At 43.2% G+C, this 20,245-nt stretch overlaps 1 protein-coding gene across 10 annotated transcripts in view; it reads right to left on the bottom strand.

Moving 5' to 3' along the window:
• Positions 1 to 20,245, bottom strand: part of nrg3b (neuregulin 3b) — a 243,155-nt gene that overhangs the window by 192,133 nt on the left and 30,777 nt on the right. For 8 of the 10 annotated variants that reach the window (XR_009793668.1, XR_009793670.1, XR_009793669.1 and 5 more), the window contains one exon: positions 14,454 to 14,590. The gene's annotated coding sequence lies outside the window, so the exon portion shown is untranslated. The remainder of the gene's footprint in view (positions 1 to 14,453; positions 14,591 to 20,245) is intronic. The other 2 variants (XM_061810873.1, XM_061810878.1) reach the window with 1 other exon arrangement.

Below are 20,245 nucleotides of genomic sequence, written 5' to 3'. Positions count from 1 at the left end.
TAAAGGCGGCACTGTTTGAGCAGCTGGTAAAGCGTTGGCCTCACAGTTCTGAGGTCCCGGGTTCAATCCAGCACCCGCCTGTGTGGTGTTTGGATGTTCTCCCCGAGCCTGCGTGGGTTTTCCTCCGGGCACTCCGGTTTCCTCCCAGATCCCCAAAAACATGCAACATTAATTGGACACTCTAAATTGCCTCTAGGTTTAATTATGAGTACGAATCATTTTTCCTTCTATGTGCTCTGCGATTGGCTGGCAACCAGTTCAAGGTGTACCCCGCCTCCTGCCCGTTGACGGCTGGGATGGGCTCCAGCACTCCCCGCGACCCTCGTGAGGATAAGCGGCTCAGAAAATGGATGGATTCAATTCAAATGGATTGTACGTATAGTTAAAAGTTGAATAAAAACGCACCGACATACAATTCTACAAAGAGTTCTTAAAGGCACGGTACTAAAAAGTTAAACACTTGAACTGTACTTGGGAAGTATTTTGTGGAAGTGGTTACAAGAACTCCTCTGAGGTGATCCGTGAGACCTAGTGGAAGAGTTTCTCGTTCCACTGGTCCCTCACTATACATATCAGGCATGGATAAGCAAAGTTGAACAATTTTCAGAACATTTAACAAAAATTGGACTTCAGTATTTTCTCCTGCACACCTAATTATCTCAACAGTGATTGGGAATCACTGCTTTAGAGCCACGGCTATTATTTGTGGAAATATAGTATAATATCCTTTTGCGGGTAAATATGAACTCAAATGACAGGAGGCACTCAGTCACACTAATGCGCAGGCGTCATTCAGTGTTCATTGTTTCCCAGCATGCTTGTTTGTGTGTCGGTTTCTCTCCGGCACATCTAAATGCAAATGTCGCTTTGTTCGTTTTCGTGTAACAAATATCTATCATCTTGATGAGTGGCGCTCGCCTCAGAACGCCCGCTTAAAGTCGCTTTGGAGTCTTTACTCTTAACACCGAGATCCGAAAGTCCGCTTGGCATTTTAGTACGCGTGCCACGCAAAAGTCCGTTGGAAGGGAGCTTTGCTTTGTTTGCCTTCACTCGTTCTTTGCCACAGAGAAAGATTTTTTTGTTTTTTTTAATGATCGACAGGTCCTGTCCGCACAGTCTGTCACGTCAGTATTAAAAACCCCGTCTTCGTGACGACCACACACTCGCGGCAGACAACGAGGCTCTCTAAAGTGGGCACATTTGCCTGAAAATAAAGCTCTTCAGCTTTTCTCTCCGTGACATACAAGCACTCATGCCCAACAACAAGGCGCTCTAAAGCAGACACGGCAGGCAATAGATTTATTTTCAGGGACGATGCACTTTTAGGGTGTGGACAGAGCTAGTTAGCGGATTGCTAATCACAATTCCGCCGACTAACAATGTGGAAGAAGGCAATGAAGGGCGTCAGTGGACGTTGCCCCGCTACGTACGGTACATCTAATGAGTAGGAAAATACACAATTGTCAGCCTTTAGACTACCGGTGTCAAACTCAAGCCCGGGGGCCAGATCCGGCCCACCGCATGATATTATGTGGCCCACGGAGGCAAATCATGTGCATCAACTTCCATGATTTTTTTTTTTTTTCCCCCAAATCTGTACCAAAATTTCAAATAGTCCTATCATAAATGATAACGTGAGATATTCCAAGCCTTTTTGTGCTACCAAACAACAATAGTTGGAAAAACCCAACACCCTTGATTTCTGATTCCAAAACTTGTTCATAAATTTCATGTGTAAATATGACGGGGCGATTAAAATTTTTTAGCGTTTCACATCCATACACAGCCCTTTGAGGGGAAACCGCATTTACAATGTGGCCCGCGACAAAAAGGAGTTTGATACCCCTGCTTTACGCGTTTTAACATTTATTATTAAACATGTATATTGTAATGAGAAACAGATCTCTGAATTCCCAATACAGAATCTTTCACAAGTGATTGATTGACAGATGAATTGCACCAAGGCAACCAAAGCGTCGCATGCGCTTGATAAGGTTTAAAGGTAGAACGCTAGCCTCAGGCTACCTCTGATGTACGACTCCCAGCCAGTGGATGAAATGTACAAATAATGCGTTTCCTTGTTGACTTGATATTCATGTTCCACTGGAAGGAAAAAAAAAAAAAATACATTCTGAATACAGCCCATAAAATGTCCACTTCAACTGTGCCACGGCATGGCTCCTCCGAGAGCAATGAGGCCCGTTTCCGTGTATTACATCTCTTCACTCACCGCCTGCTCGTCTTCAGAGCGTCAGCATTGCGGTGTAATCCCAAACAGCGAATCCCCGGAGACGCTCGGGCTTTTTTTGTGCGGGAAATCGTCGCTTTCAGTGAAATCTCACACTTTGCATTTACATGAGACTTTCGGCGAAGTTGGAGGTCGGGAGCCTTCCGGTCAGCTCGGACGATGTCGAGTCACATTTGGGAAGTCGGCGAAGGCCCTCGGGGCGACTTTACGAGGCCGACCGACTGACCCGTTTGGAGGATCCGAAAGACTTTAGCATCAGGACTACTTTATTGATCCCTCGGGGTAAACGGACCGTGATGCGCTCGCTCACATTTGGGAAGGCAAACGCACTCGTTGAAAATTTTAGTTGGCACACTTCTATGATCGAAGGCACAGGTGGCAAACTCAAGGCCCAGGGGCCAGATCCGGCCCGCCACATGATTTCATGAGGCCCACAAAGGCAAATCATGTGCATCAATTTCCATGATTGTTGTGAAAACGAGGTATTACAAACATTTTTTTGTGTTACCAAACATGAACAACGATTAACCTGGATTTCTGATTCCCAAACTAGTTCATAAATTTCGTATGTAAATGTGATGAGGTGATTAAAGATGATCATATCGGCCCTCTGAGGGATACTGTAACTACAATGTGGCCCGTGACGAAAATGAGTTTGACACCCCCAATCCAAACTTCATATTGGAAGAGATAAAAACTCACATGCGCCAAAAAGTAGACGCATAGTGATGCTAAGCAAGTCCCAAGTCGTAAAATAAGTCCAACTTGAGTCTCCCACCTCCGCGTCGGATGTTTTAACGCTTCCGGGAAGCCGTCGAACCATCGACGGAAGCGCGCCGAAAGAGGAGAGGAAGCGGGCGCCTCTGCCGCGTGCGCTTCCCTCCCGTATGGATTTTCTCACGTTGTGCAACCCGAGAGCAAAGGCCACAACGCTGGCAAGTCGGGAGTGAGTCAATAAAGTGGGACAGTAACGCAGCGCAGAGGAACATGCTCGACTCTGGCGCAACCGCACAAGTCGGCGAGTTCATGAAAATGGATTTACACCGCAGCAGCACGGTGTCATGTTTTGTGCAGGCTGCTGCTCTGTAATTCGTTCATATGCCATTCTTTATCATAGCTCAACATGTTGACCGTCATCCTCTGAAGGCACAGCCAATAACGCTACGTAATTAGAAATGTAGACATTGCATGTGATGGATGAACTGAAATCCTGAAATGTACAAATGCAGATAGAATGCAAGACGTAGTTGGAACGGGTTCAATTGGTTCAGACATATGGAAGGGGTTCAACAAATCCATTGAATATTACGTTTTTTTGTGACTAAAACTGTGCAATACTTCAAACGTGAGAATTGTGAAATGTGAATGTGACTCCCGCTTGAAACAATGTCATGACATCGCGCAGCCAATAAAAGGTTTTATGAAGCTTTTTTTTTTTTCCCCCCCCCGACCCTGCAATGTATCAATTCCATTGCCGTTATTTCCTATGGGGAGAAAACATTTACAACTGCTGCGTGTTCCGCACGCGCGCGATCATCTTGTTTTTGGGGAAAAGGCGGGCCGGCCGGCCGTGACCCGAGCTGAGTCACGATTCCCGTCAACCAAATCATAACTAGAGGACCGACACGACTCGGAATTTTTTGTTTGAAAATAACACGGCGAGTTCCCAACGGTCAAGTCAATCACGAAACAAGGTTGAACTCCTGGAAGAGGAATTACTGGAAAACAAATCCACTACCTTGTCTGTAGTATTGATAAATTACTTGACGCAATTCAGTAGTACATAGTAATGTATTGAGTGACATTGACTACTGACTAGATGCAGCAGTTACAGTATACTGTATGTACATAGTGCAGTGTATAGTTATTTTCCCACACACCCTGGTGAAATTAAGGTAAATATTTCTTTGTTCTTGGGCTCAAACGCAACATGGCAATAAAATTGCTATTTGGTAACAGTGGACAGTCATGAACAGTGGTTAGCGTGACATATGAGTACCCAAATCTATACATTTTTCCGATTACAAGTCATATTTTGGTCAAATTTTGTTTTTGCGAGAGTCCAAATTTGAATTACAAACAAGGCTCGGATTCGCTGCCGCTCCAGCACAGTTACAAAAAAATAAAAATGAAAAAAATGGAGGATGCCCTTCCATTTGGGAAAGGAGAGTGAGTCGCTGATGCACTTTCAGTCGTGCCAAACAAACGCAAAATACTAAACGAGAACGTTCCCATTATTATTTTGGATTAGTAACCATACCTTTATGAGCTAATTCCTCTGTGCATTCGCGTCAAATTAAAAAAAATAAAAAATAACTGCGCCCCGTCGCGCTGTTTATTTTACAACGGGCGGACGTATTTTTGGAGAATCCGCAAGGACGACTTCACGGGACTTCATTTCTCCCTCACGGCTACAAATTGAAACAAAAGTTTCTCGTGGCAATAGATGAGGAAAAAAAACATCATTAGGTGGCCGCTGGGCAATTTCCTTCACTTGCATCCGCCTTTATCACGCCGTCGTGCCTGCGTGCTAAACACAACAATCTGTAATACAATTGCACTTTTTAACTCGGCGGGTGGTAAAAAAAAAAAAAAAAAAAATCCAGTCGGAAGCGTGCACACCTGAGAGGAAATATAAGCGCGGTTAAAAGACGAGGTGTTCCGCTCTAATCCCTTTTTCTTTAGGAGCAGTTGCTGGGATTTCTGTCCTTTCTGCCTGGGCTCATTGCTTATCGCTGTTCAGAAGGCCTTTTTATCATTTGTCACGCAGCGTATTGCCTCACTCGACGTTTGCGTTTCTCTTATGGCTCCCCAGCAGTCGCCACTGATGCTTTTATTGCAACGGGGGAAGAAAAAAAAATGTCCTTCTGTGCGGCATCATTTTGCTCCGTCCCCCACCCCCCCTTGTTGTTTTTGTTTTGTTTGGTGCTGCGCTAAGTAGATACTTCTCTTCAGATGTTCCGGAGACTAAATGATCTCATAAAATTATAATTACAGTCATGAAAATGTGCTTTTAAAGTAAACTCACTTTCCATTTACTTAACTCTGTCGCATGGCTATCATATCCTCTCAACTGGGATGAGTGAGTTTATGATTAGTTTTAGTTCATACGAAACTTTTTATTTTTTTTTTAATACAACCAAAATATGATTTGTGACGAACTCTTGAAAACACTTTACCACATGTTTGGGAATTTAGCAGGAAATCGCAAATTCAACGATAAATTACAACGCAAACAAGTCAGTTTTGAACCAATTATTGTACATTTTCGTACAAAAATCACACTAAATTCCAAGAACATTACATGCTAAAAGTGAAATTCAATTTATTTTGTGTCTTTAATTTATACTTTGCTGTAGAATCGTCAAGTGCGGAATGCTAAAAAATGGAAAATAGACAGGCTAACGAAGATGAGGATTGGTCTCGCGGTGTTATAATTCCTTGAGCAATGTCTAGTTGAACAAAAAATCTGCAGCAGCACATGGAGCCAGACAATATAATACATGATTAAATTAATTTCCTGCATATTACTGCAGCTTACGGTGGAGCTGTGACTGTCTCCATGTACACATAATTCTGTCCTGAACTGGTCCCACGATGTCCCCGAGATTGAAGCACCAAATAATGCAAAAAAATAAGATATTCTAGTGCTATTTTTCTTATTTTAAATAATGTGAGGGTGGAACAGGTTAGTAACCGTTCAATGTGGGAAGTTACAGCCTTGTTCACAAAACTAAACGCACATTTGCTTGTCCTCTTGTTGCATCTTCCAACAGATCTCTGCAAGAGAGATCTATGAATCTCAAAAACGTGTGAAGGCAGCCATTTTATACAACCCAAACAGAAAAAACCTCAAACCGGTCACATTTTGTTGACGTGCGCGCATGCAACACAACCTCCTCCTATGTGTAGCTTGTATTTCATCACTCATGTCACGGTACCCGGTTCCAAACGCACGTGTCCAAACGCCCACCTTCGCCCTCCCACATCGCTCCGTAATAGCGCTGCAGCCTCCTCCTGCGTTCGCACTAGCAGCGTATTGGCTAATAAATATTCAGCGGCGAAGGGGAGCAGAATTAGCGCACTCTGACTCACAACTTCTTAATTGCTTGTGGCAATTCCCTTTCGTCTGTTGGCACCGAGCGACGTGTCGACCGTGCGTTCGACTCGCACGCGAAGCAGACTGCGATGCGTCCACGTGCTGAAGTGGAGAGGGAAAAACGTCCACTTGCCAAATGTTGTTTGCGCTCGGGCCCTCGAGGGGACCTGCTGGCCTCCGGTCGGGCCGGAACAGTCAGTGTTCCTCACGAGGATGCGATGATGTGAGGTGTTTAAAATGCACAGCCTCGCATGAACTCGCGTGAATGAGGCTCTGCAATGCGGGGCGCGCCTTTGAGGAGAAAAGCGCATTTGTCATTCCGCAGCAGCATCTTCACGCTCAAAAAAAAAAAAAAAAGAAATAAAAATTCGCACAATCACCGGGCTGTATGTGCACTTAAGGGGATTGGTGAAAACATCACGTATTTTCTCAAATAGAGGCTATGACTATCATAGCCTCGTCTCAATTAGTCACGGTGTGCGTCACCCACTTGAACAAATAGAAAATGATGATTTTCACCAAAGTGTCTGGTTCACACACAAAGAGTTCACTTCCACTGGAATGATATCGCTAACCAAAACCAAGCTTTTCCCGGACCTTTACCGAGCCAATACAGTACGTGACAAAAATCTCATAGCACCCCACCAAATAAAAATGCCACAAAAAGTAGTGTTCGCCCATACATTCACCATTTGCCTACGAGCAGATGCACCACTAAGTTTTTAATCAACAAAAAACACTGGCTTCCAACCAAATATGTCAAAAACTTTTCCTGAAAAACGGTTGACACTTTGACACAAAACCAAACTTCCCCCATTACCTCTATTTTCTAACCCAAAACCTGTGCTGAAAACCACCATTAACAGATATAAATTCGTTTTTACAATTGTGAATTTCACAGACAAACTGTGTAAGACACTCCCGTTGCAAAAACATATTTGACGAGCATATACGTCAGTGGCAGTAAACGGGTGGATTCCAGTTGCCGAATAATAACAATCCTTCACTTATTGTAGGTTACATTCCACAAAACCTCCGTGATGGACAAAATGCGCTTAGTTGTAACTACGTACTTACGTATTATTTATACATATTTTAAAGCTTCATCCTTCCACAGTATACCACCAGAGATCACTGCGTATGTACATGAGGTACGGGTATTATTTTTGACTACTTGGGGCCACAATCTTAACATTCAACGTGATAGTTGCTGTGATATTCAACATGTACATGCCTTTAAAAGTCGAGTCCAGGCTGTTGAGTGATGTGGACATACTGACGGTCAACTTTTTACTAGCTTTAGCGTGAATTGAGTCCATTCATAAAGTGCCTAAATATATGCTCTTCTTTTTTGTATGTCATTTCTTCAAAGTAATCAAAAGAGCACCAGCGGCTGTTTCCATCGACCCTCTATCCAAACCACCTGTTGTGGATTTCACTTCATTCTAGTTCCAGTTAGCCAACAATGTTTACTTTGCCAGAGATGCGCCATCAATTGTCAAAACAGCTTGCAGCTACCAGATCGCTAAATAAAACCCACGGAGCTTCTAGAGAAAAAGTGTGATTTGAATTTCAAAACTCACACTCACCTCCTTCGCTTTCCAGGTTCTCGACCTGTGACTTTGTCCCCGGGCCTTTGGCTAGAAGGCCTCCCGGCGGACGAGGACCCCACGGGTAGGCGAGCGAGGCATCAAAGCGGCCGCCGCGAAAAGAGGCCGAGGGCGCCTCCGGGGGTTTGGGGGGGGGGGTTCTCGAAAGCTGCGGGGAACGAGATGGCCGCAGCGGGCTCATTTCCACGGCTGCGTCGGCGGAAGTGGCGCAACTACGAGGGGGGCCACGGAGAATGCTAAACGCGGGATGGAAAAGACGAGTCGGGGTTGAAGTAACAAAAGAAGCATCGCCTGCCGTAACTACATCCCAGGTGACTTGTAATTAGTTTCACTGAATATTCACAGAGCTGCCCTGAAGATCCAGAGAATATTATTTGTGTTCGGGCAGCTTGCCGGCCACCTATGTTTCTAATGAGCACAGTTATGATGCCGCAAGACATTTGGCTGATGACTAACACAAATATAATCTACCAAAATGGCCTCTTTGGTTTGTTAAGAAATGGTGATGACATTATTTGAATTAATATACCAGGGAAAGTGTTGAGTTTGACAGTTAACCTCAACTGGGCAACAACAATAATAATATATACCCTTGCTTTTCTCTCTCTATATAAATATTTTTTTTTCCTCTGAGTGAATCTAATGCCGCCAAGCCTTGACACTCCCCTAAAAGTACATTTCTAATCTTAATTGGATTCCCTTCAGAATGAACGGATGCAACAAAAGCGCTAGCTGTTATCTTTACTCACTTTTTTTTTAAACATTCAAGAATGCTTTTTTTTTTTCCTTCTCATTGTTGCAAAAAAATATATATAAATAAATAAATAAAAAAAATAAGTCCACAAGTGTGAGGGACACTTTTTAAAAGTTCAGGTCTGCAACATAAAGCGTGTAATTTAGAAGCTCGCCTTATCTTCACGCTCCACCTTTTGCCGATGTCCATTCAGCTCTTCCAGTCTTTTTTTTTTTTTTTTTAACAACTCCTACATTTAAACGTTTTTTGCTGACTCGTAGGGTTTGGTTAATCATGACCGTAAAACGTTGTAAAAGTCCACCTTTAATTGAAATGAGATCGTGATTTAGCTGCAATTTGGCCAGCTTCATTAGGGGCCACCGTCGGAGTCGCCTCAAATGAAAGACTGCAGGCGAGCGACAACTGCGACGCTGCTGGGGAAAAAAAGTTTGGCAGAAGCCTGTGGTTGCTATGGAAACAAGCAGATTGAGAGTCAAATAAAATGTTTCTAAAAAGGACCATAAGCAATTGTCTTTAAGATGACCATAATTATTTAAACATATTCCAATGCCACAAATGTTGATTGTATGCACAAAAAGCACTGAAATTGTTTCATTTCTGGAAGTAACACAAATGCATATGACTTATCGTATTTTGTTTTGTGTGGATAAACGGCCACCCAAATGTTCCGAAAACAGTCTTTTTTTTTTTTTAATTTCTTGTAATTATACAATATTTATATTGAATTATACACATTTTACTTCGGCAACTCTTTCACCTTGGAAATAATCGACAATATTTTTTCGAATCCAAACCATTGTGCCCCAGAACATATTGCATCTGACCTCACAGCTGTTCCACTCCATAGGTAACTCCATTGAGCCAAAATTATGAAGCAACACATCTATATGGTCGTCATTTTCATAGGTTTGCAAGTGAACGTCTTGAAATTATGCAGAATCCTATCCGTGGGAGGTTTAGTACTTGCATACAGACAGAATCTTCCATGGGAATAATCAAGTCTTTCATTTAAATAATAAGAGGTAATACTGATGAGAGAACCAGACCAAAATGGACCGTCCTAATCTCCAGTGGATGATTTTTATTTTTTTTTTTCAAACATCGATTACATTGTTGAATCGTCCTTGAAGAGGCTCGTGCGTTTCGATTAAAAGCGAGCTGTATCTGTCCTTTTTTTTTTTGTTTTGTTTTTGGGAAGGGAATGTTATTATTTCGCAGAGGCAAAGCTCATTTTTATTGTCACGCTCGCGGTCCGGGATGGCTGCAGAGTGTCCCATTAGCCACCTGGCACATCATGAGTCCACATCGCTTTTATTTGAATCTGCCGCAATATGGCTCTGGAATGGGTATTGTGCGAATTCTGAGGTCATTCGAAAGCTAAACCAGAGCTTTGGATTAGAAGGGTCGCTCGAGCATTTTTTATTTATTTATTTTAATACCTGGCGCCCTCTGGTAGCAATAAAAACCGGCGCGTCGCGAAAAACGCCGGCAAGGTCAAAGGCATGGAGACAAAGACGCGCAATTTCCATAATAAATCAGCGCTCACCTAATTAATAATGCACATTGGCTGACACACATTAGCAACCAAAAAGAGCGCAATGACACTTTGGGGCCTGATTTACTAAGATCCCAAAAGCGGGTGCTAAATTGTGTGTTCGCGGTGACAATGTGTGTGATGCTGGGAAGAAGTTAAAAAGTGGTGAAAACGGCTGCGTTTAAAAGAGCGTTTTGCACGTAGCGCTGGTGACTTTCACGATGTCGCATTTGCGAGACCATTTCAAGCACAAAATGAAGTTTGAAGTGATGGAATTGGAAGTGCTAGTGGAAAATAAAAACTACTGAGTTACAGAAAATACATCGGTCACTCTGTTAGTTTTGGGGAAGCCTGTCACCCCACCCCCCCCAAAAAAAATATTTGATTGAGTTTGTCCCGACCATCTACGAATTGTGCCCATCCTGCTCTGGAAGAGGCTAGCAACATTTGTTGCAGTTCGCTCACATGAGCCAAACGCACATAAATGCAGTTGAAAGCTGCAGTTAAAACTTGATGTGTTGGTTTTTTTTTTTTTTTTTTTTTCGGCTTTCAAAAATCACACGAGTGAAATAAATGAAAAAATATCAGGTACCCCGCCGCTTTTCATTTGGCCTGCGCTACGCTGGCACCCGTTCACATGCTGTTTAGCAGCTGCCTTTCAGATGTGCTATTTATAGACCCAAAAATCAAACATCGCAAATAATGACTCCCAAATACTGCATCGAAGGCTTCGCCTGTTATGTCAACGTTTTGGGTGAACTATAATTTAATTGCGCATAACTTACGGCGCCGTCACAGCTCGACATAAAACTAAATACTACAATGGAAAATTTGTTCCACTGACATAAACTGGGTTTCCCCCCCCCCAGTGTTGTTAGATAAGGTTAACAAACACAATATATTCAAAATATTCAAGCATTGAATTCCATATTTAATTGGATGAGAGCTTCTTCTACTAGGCCTGTAGCCAAAATGAAAATTACTCCACTTTAATTAGCAGGCAGATGAAAAAAAACGAAAAAAAAAAAAAAACACAACTCGGCATTAACTTCACAAGGACATCATTCCATCTTCATCGCACTCATGATCTGATGATTCACAGCACCTCCCTGTCTTATTCTCTTGTTCCATCCAAACACTTCTTTTCTGCGGCCAATTAACGCTCATGTATTTGTGGCGCCATCTGTTCGCGTCGCGGTTGGCGGTCGGAGCGTCCTGCCACGTCCTGCCTCGTTTTCGACTCCTTGTGCTGCCGACGTGACGCGAAACGGGACGTCGGACGAGCGTCGATGTGGAAACGTGGCAACGCAAAGCGGGAGAGAAAAATTTAAAATGAAAAATGGTAGATTTGAGCAACTCGGTCTTCACGACCGACCTGAAGGCTATCGGAAGCACCTTGGGGAATTTGTTTTATAGAGCTCGTGCACCTGCGTCACCGCAATCACGTATTGCCGGTCAAGCAAAGCATTATTCAATGCTAAGTCCGTCGATACGAACAGCAAACACGTCTCCCAGAGTTTTGTCCGATACCGTCAAACATTTAGAAGGTGATAATAAACGAAGGTACGTGGAAAAATTAGAGACACTTGGCATAGAGGACCCATATTTCATGCCGAAATTGATGTTTTCGCCGACAAGAAAGTGGACTGTTAACCCGCTTGCGCTTGTTTCGGACAACTGGATCTACACGTGGATCTGGTGAGTAAGTCGGCAAGATTTACACGGAAGAGTTTGAAAGTGTAGAAAAGTTTGGACGCATACAAATACTTCGTTGCTGGATCTGTTCTCAACCAGGAGACGGCTCGTGAACGCAGACGTGTGTTCGGCTACACATTAACCTTTGCCGAAATCCATCGATCTTTTCAGCTAGTATTCAATACAAATACCAATATTTAAATAAATGACACCTGGTTTTACACAAACTCTCATTCATTAACTATGATTGGTAAAAAAAAAAAAAAAAGACAACGGCTTGACAGCTCGTGAACACGGAAGCGTTAAACTTTGGTAAACCTCTCTGTCACAGACTTTTTTTTTTTAATATGCATTGTTCTCAAATGAGTCAAATGCGTATTTTTAAAAAAAATAAACCGCTGGGACAGGCTTCAGCTCCCGTACACGGAAGCGTGCTGCGAGCACACGTTAACCTACGTAAACCTCTGTGCAACAGACAGAAAAAAAAAAATATATATATATTTTTTTTTTTTTTTTTTTTTTTTTAACAATTTGGGAAATATGCAATTAATTGCTGGTCAATCCGGTGTTTGCAACTTTGCCACCGGAGGATCATTGCTGGAACTTTGAGTTTTTTGCCCCTTCATTTTGTGTTTGTCTCCCCCCCCCCTCCCCATATATATATAAAACTCAAATAAAAAGTAAAAAATACAACAAAAACAAAAAACATACATATATAGTTATATCCCAGCTCTACTCGAGTGAAATTGCACGTTGGGTGAATCAATGGGGTAAAAAGAAGGGTATTACACACCATTAAAGGATCGTGTAAATAGCATTTTTCTTACGATGGAAGTATTGCCACACTTTGTAGGAGCTAAAGTGAGCATTGCTATTCTTCTAACGGCATAATTGTTGATACAGCTTCAGTATTGACTGGGTCTGTTTTTACTATGCAACTTAATTCCCTACACACGGTGCAGATCGAGATTCCAATTGATTTTTGTTGCTGAATTATGTAAAAGAAAGAAAAAAAGAAGAAAAAAGCCCTTTTACTGCTCGAACAGCGCCTACTACATAATTCAAGCGACAAAAGGATTTATTTTTCTTGATGCTGAATGACTTTTGAGAGGGACATGGAGCTCCGGCGTGACTAGCAGCTGTACCAGAAAAGTGTCCCACCGATACAAGGATTCAATTTTGCAGTCTGTGTGTAAGTGAAGTTGATCTGGCTTTTATATTCCAACTTATTTAGTTCTGCTTTCGAAACGGCCTTTTGGCCACTTGATATACACTTGACCTCGCTTAACGGCGGTCAGGCATTCAACCGGCCCAGGCCCGCTTGTTGGAGAGCTAGCCTAAAGCCAAAACGCGTCATTTAGAAAGCATTTTGCCTCGTACTTCTGATCCTGGGCGCGTCTCGATCGTGCACGTCGACAAACGGGTCCGTGCGCCGACCGATAACCCGAGGACACTTTCACGCAGGCGCGAGCGGCTGGTAAAAGGTAAGTAGAACAGCTGAAGAAAACCGAGTGATGCGCGAGACCAACAGGAGAGGCTAACCTACAAATCCGCACGCCGCCCCGGAGAAGACAGGCCTATATGCGGCTCGAGCGACGGTGCCGGGCGGGGGCAGAGTGGCGGGCCACGCTCAAAAATAAAATCAGCTCGGATCAGCGGGAACGGAGCGTGTTCAAGCAGACTTTGGTCTCGGGCTTCGAGTCTCCGGAGAGGCAAGCCGGCCACTCACTGAATGATACCGACAATCAGGAAATAAAAAAAAGTATCGCGTGAGCTTTGGATGCAAAAATATACATCCCTTCATCCATTTTCTCAGCCGCTTATCCTCACAAGGGTCGCGGGGAGTGCTGGAGCCGATCTCAGCTGTAAATGGGCATGTAAATGGGGAGGAGACGGTGTAAACCCTCAACAGGTCGCCAGCCAATCGCAGGGCACACATCGAGACAAACAGCCGCACTCACAATCACACCTACGGGCAATTTAGAGTGTCTAATTAATGTTGCATGTTTTTGGGATGTGGGAGGAAACCGGAGTGCCCGGAGGAAAGCCACACAGGCACGGGGAGAACATGCAAACCCCACACAGGTCCGGGATTGAACCCGGGACCTCAGAACCGTGATCCACCGTGAAAATATCCATTGGTTGGAAACATTTTCTGCCAGATGCCGTTAAGTCATACCAATAAAGTACATTTTATATCTTATGTTTTACAATCATACTGAATTATACAATAGTTATATATAGTGATATATAAGTAGATCAGAGGTCGCATTTTTTTTTTTTTTTTTTTGGATGTTGCATTTACAGGGGCCACTAGAGACGGCAACTATTTATACAGAATTTTTTTTAATTTTTCCAGTGTCCAGTTCAGTCGCTATCGCCCACGGCGTTCAGCGCGCAACCGGCTTTTCAACGTCAAGCCAAGTGATTGACAGCCAAAGCAAACTTTCAAATTCCCAAGAGGAGATCTGCCTGAAAAATCACAAAAAAAAAAAAAAAAAAAAGGCCATCACCTCCATTTTCACCTGCCATGTCGCCCGTGACCGCTTGAACCTCTTCATCGCTCACACGTCTTCGCCCGGCGTGCTCTTGCGCCGACGGCTCATAAATTATTCCCCGTCTTTGCGTTCTCAGTGCGGACATGATGGGGCTGCAAAGAGAAGAAAAGACAAGAAAGAAATGAGTCACAGGCATGACAGATAGACAGAAGTGTCTTGCTTGCACGGGATTTAAGGTTGGGGGGTGGGGGCTCGCGTTAGGAACAAACATTTGTCTAACCAATGAGAACGAGTCGCGGTTGCCATGGCAGCCACATTACCTCACGCAAAAACGACATTCTGCTTCTCTTCTTCGCACGTCCGCGGCTTCACAACATGCGCGACTAAACATTGAATTAAGCAAAAAATAAATAATTAGAAATAATACAAAAATCGATGTTGGCATTACGGAGGTTTTGCACGTTTGCGCCAGAAGTTTCGACGTTCTGGGTTTGAATCCCGTCTCGCGAGAAGTTTGCAAGTTCTGATGTTTGCGTTATTTTCAGCCGTTAAATGTTCCACATTATTTGCATTCAGAATTTGGGAATTTGTACTTATAAAAACGCCAAATTTGAGCAACTGGTCATTTTAACAGGGGTCTTGAATTCCACCCCCGCCCCCTCCAACTCCCCCAATCGCTGTATTGCACATAGAATAGAATTTGTCAAGTGATTTTGGCGTGCTGCTCGGCCCGCGGTGAACCTCTCCTCTTCACAAAAAAAAAAAAAAAAAAAAGACACCATCGCCTTTGCCGCTCTTCATCCCTGAAGGCAAATTCAATTGAGGTGGAAATATATTCTGCCTCCAACGCCGACACAGTGGCTGAAGGATGTTTCATATTTTTTAAGACTTGATAAAAAAAAAAAAAAAAAAAAATCGGGAAGGTTCAATAGGATTTGGAACCTCTTTTATGTCCTCTTTTATGTTTTTTTTCCCTCAGACTGAGCTGCTGATGGCGTCAATTAAAACTTTTTACTTTTTAATTTTTTTTTTTTTTTTTTAATTTTTCATCATTAATGCTCTCGGTCCGTTAGCCCAAAATATGCCGCGTTTAGAGAAAGTGGTAAGACAACGTTTCGGTCGGTGCTGCTGTTTCGGTTAGCAACAGACTTTCAAACTATCTGGCCGTGAGAACGAATGCAGGGAAGGAAGTTTTGATTTGAAGGAATTACTGCCGCGCCGTGACGGTAAATATTTACGCCCAAATAAATGTGACCCGTTTTAAGTCGGATCAAGCTCTTTTCTATTCCGCTGGTCCTTTCCTCCCCCTTTGACTCACACGCTGACGGCGACCCCGGCATCACGCTGACCGCCCAAACATTTTGACATCTATCGTCGGCGATTTGGTCGCTCTCTGCCGCACAAAAAAATAAATAAATAAATGCGCTGCTTGAACCACATAACATGCACACTTAGAATAAAAAAATGGATATATTTTGGTTTCAGCGATAACACCGACAGGCGCATGTAAATAATATTGATATGGATGAAACCGTCGCCATTTGTGGGAAGTTAGGGACCAAGTCAAATAGGCAAGGCAAATACTAAAACCCCAAAACTGTTTTTCTTTCCCCTCCATATTATACTTTTTGCACATCTCACATATCAGAAACCCCTTTTTGTACGTCACCACAAAAATTAGGTCCCAAGTGTTTAATTAGCACAAGGCATTTCTTTTTATTTATTTTTTTTTTGCACTTAACGTGATTAATGTTACTTAAAAATTGCCGGCTGACTGACTCATCAATGGCCAAATCCATTTTAATTAAAAAAAAAAAATGTTTTGATGCGATCTGGATCATAAACACATGGGGACAATTTAAAAAAAAAAAAAAAAAAAAGCTTTTTTGTGTAATATCCTTTATGATCAATAAGGGAACGCCTCGAAATGTGAACGTTTGCTTAATTTTAGCCAATTCCTCTAATCTAAAGCTTCAGATTTTCAAGAGTTCCGGGGATGATCCTATTAGAGTTCCCCCTCACTAAATGGACGATGAAAAAACATTTTTTTGTTTTTTTTTTTTTTTTGGTTTCAGATGGCGATCATAAGCCTTTAATGCTATTATCTCTGCCTGCAAAAAGGTAATGACACCCAAAATGGTTATTTTACTGCCACATTGCCCACATAGAAGAAGACATTTCCCGCATATTACAGCAAACGGTACGCAGCAGTAGATTAGGTACAAAAAATTACTTTTCTACTGTATCGGAGACTTCGTTAGGCACACCGGGACTGCCCGATGTATGAAATGATGGCCTTTTGTGATGATCAAACTCAGTTTAGAGAAGGCTGCCTTGCGGAACTCGAAAGTCAGCCATGTTTTTGCACCTTGGATGCTCCCTTCCTCCGGAAGCGACGCGATTTACTTTGACCTCGCGCACATTTCGAGTGCAAGACGAAAGTTGGCGATAAACGTTGAGACGTCTCACGACGTCACCGCGGCACAGCCTTGAAGATCTTGAACACGAGGCGGCGCCGCTATAAATCTGATCGGATCTGCTAAAGACCCGTGAAATGAAGTCGCCGCTCCGTAATGGGCTCCCAAACAGCCGGGTTGAAACAATAATACGCGTTTGAAGAATGAAGTAATCCAATGATTCCAAAAAAAAATTCTTAGAAGGCAAAGTGTAAACCCAAATGTGTACGAAAACGAGGGGACCCAAAATTAATTGCGGCACAGAAGCCCGATCATAGCTATAATGACATCCATTGGATACACCCCCACCCCCCCATTCTTTCCATTATCGGCGTAGAGTGGCTGCAATGTGTTTCATATTTGCGGCGAGTAAACAATGAATTGTTTATTCAAAAAGGTGTCGGCGTTATCTTTTTCTTCCACGGGCATGTTTCCCTCTCAAGCGGGAAATGAAACATGCTTTTAACTCACAGGGAATTTAATGCTTTGCAGTCATTTGTCAGCTCTTGGAATTCTAAACGCTACGAGGGGAACGGCAATAAAAAACAAATGTTGAGCAGCAGAAGGCATCATAAGGCGCCTAAACTTGTCGCGTTGTCAGGAATGAGTGCACACAGGAGAGAGAGGATGGGGGGGGCGTTTGTCTTTTTTTGTTATGTCTGACAAGACAGCCACCGTATGGACAGGGGCTGCTTTAGAGTGCCTTGTTGTCAGCCTTGAGTACACACACGCCACAAAGAGAAGGATGGAAGGGAGAGGACAGAATATGTATTTTTACTTTTTTTTATTTCCTTTAAAGTCCGACTTAACCAACGTGTCTCTTTAGAGCGCCTCGTTGTTGTGGCATGAAAAAAAAAAGCGTCGGGGCATAGGAAAGATTCTACATACAGAAAAGTAGGATCCGTTGATCCAAGTGGTACCGTCATTTCCGGCCTATAAACCTCAACTTTTTTTCCACACGCTTTCAACCCTGCGGCTTATGCCGTGATGCGGCTAATTTGTGCATTTTTTTTTCCAACAGCCGCAAAGGGGAATTTGAGAGAAAAGGTAAGAGTGAGACCGGTGGAATATATGTGCCGGTATGTTTTTTTTTTTTTTTTTTTAACCGGCACTGTTAGCGCTGCGCTAGCGCCATGTTAGCATGTTGCTGCTGTATTACTGCCGCGTCTCAGTGATTGTGTTTTTGTAAACCGCCCTGTTAGTGCTCTGCTACCATCTTGCTACTGTGCAGCTGCCGCAGCGGGTTTTTTTTTTTTTTTTTTTAAAACAGCCCTGTTCGTGCTACCCTGTTGTTGCTATGTTAAGCTAACCCAAGATATTGAAACTTTGAAAATTCTTTGTGTACCATCTTTGTAACTATCTCGTATTTTCATCTGGGTTTCAATTTGGGCACTGGCGGCTTTTACACAGGTGCGCCGTGTGTATGTACCAAATGGCATTTGGATGAGGCTTATAATAAAGTGCGCTTTGTAGGCCAAAAATTACAGTATTTGATTGGCAGTTAACTGGTGAGCAGGGTGGGGTTTCAACGCATTCAAGTGGACACACCCACAGCGTTCAAGTGGAGGGGGAAAATGGTTTTCATGACTTTGAAGCCTTATTTTACTTACGTGGAAATTTTACCCAAGCATTCTGTCAGATTCCTAAGGCATTTTTGCTTTACAGGGATTTTAAATCTAGTTTGACTACCCTGATCATGCATCAATTAAGCAAATGTAATGGTTGTAATTATTCATGGCATATTTTACAGTTTAAAAGTCTTTTTTCGCCCTCCACACCACTTTACACCCACACACTGACGTCTTGTTTTCGTCCACTTCTCAGGCCACTCCAGAAGGGACATGTTGGCCTTTTTAGCTGCTAAATTCGCCACTCTGCTCCCGCAATTCATCATGATCCGCGAGTGGCGTTTGCGGCGAGCGCCAACCGTAAAAAGCGGTGACAGGAAAGCAATAAGTTATTTTTCTGCGTCGGCGCAGGGTTGGGAGTTGCAGAGTTGATCATTCGCCGCACATCCGTTACGTGGAGTGACGCCGCTCGACGTTCCGCACGCAGTTTCTTTGAAAGAATTGAAGTTATAGCCACTTTAACTTATGTATCGCATATGAACGCAACTGTACAGAGAGCGGGGCTGTGATGGAGTATAAAACGGGTGGGGGTTGGGAATTATCACCTTAATACGTAGACGTCGAGTAAATCAGTGCGCATTCGTGCGTGTAAATTGCATTGCGGGTTGCATATTAGAATAATAATGAATTATTATAAGGAAAAGCAGAGCATCTGTGCCCCGGCCTGCCCTCACTACAGATGTGTGTTTGTTCGTCTATCAATGCCGGCGACGTATCGTGACGGGCAGAACAAAATCTTCCAGGAGATGGCAGAAGGTTAATTAACCTGTCCACGCACCTGTTGCCCTCCGTGTAACGGAATAATAGATTTGCGTTTGACCGAGCGGGCCCAGATTTCACACCGAGTTAGCAAATTTAGGAGTAAATGGAGGTGACATTGTAATTATTCCGAGTGTATCACTTTTATGAGGTTTTCCTCATGTAAACGATGTGCCTTGGCTCAAAGGTTGAGGAAACAATATCCAGAGGGAACGGTAATATTTAATAAAAGGTAAATATGTACATGTATAAAACGGGAGTTCCCTCAAGGTACTTTTAAAAGCCCAATAACAATTAGTAATTTAAGTGAAGAATCACCTTTGACCCTTTCCAGTCAGCTGCCTTTCCCCCACTGAGGTGTCAAATAATTACTTTCCACAATACGTTGACGGTGTCCCCCCCCCTGGAATGAAGACCTGTTGGTTAATGGGAGCGGGGGGGGGGGGGGGGGTCAAGTCGCGGCAAAGAGGAGGAGAGCTGCAGCCAAAACTAAATAAATCAAAAGATTACAATTATCTCGTGAATATAGTGAACTCGTGAAAAATGCAGCGCCTGCTATTAATATATCCATCCATCCATTGTCTTTGCCGCTTATCCTCACGAGGGTCACGGGGAGCCTAACCCCAGCTGTCAACGGGCAGGAGGCGGGGTTACACCCTGAACTGGTTGCCAGCCAATCGCAGGCCACATGGAGACAAACAGCCGCGCTCACAATTACACCTACGGGCAATTTAGAGTGTCCAATTAATGTTGCGTGTTTTTCGGATGTGGGAGGAAACCGGGGTTCCCGGAAAAAAAAAAACAGCCTCAGCCTTAACAACGGGTCAAATCAACCGCTCTGTATTGAATATATGACTACAAATGAAAAGATTCATTCACATATTGGGTTAGTTGGTCTTTTTGTTACCAAGCTTGAATTTTTTTTTTTTCATCTTTGGCGCAAACACAACACTGCTCATCACCA

The sequence above is a fragment of the Syngnathoides biaculeatus genome, chromosome 22 (assembly GCF_019802595.1).
Source record: "Syngnathoides biaculeatus isolate LvHL_M chromosome 22, ASM1980259v1, whole genome shotgun sequence".
Classification (NCBI taxonomy): domain Eukaryota; kingdom Metazoa; phylum Chordata; class Actinopteri; order Syngnathiformes; family Syngnathidae; genus Syngnathoides; species Syngnathoides biaculeatus.
This window is presented reverse-complemented; position numbering and strand designations above follow the sequence as displayed.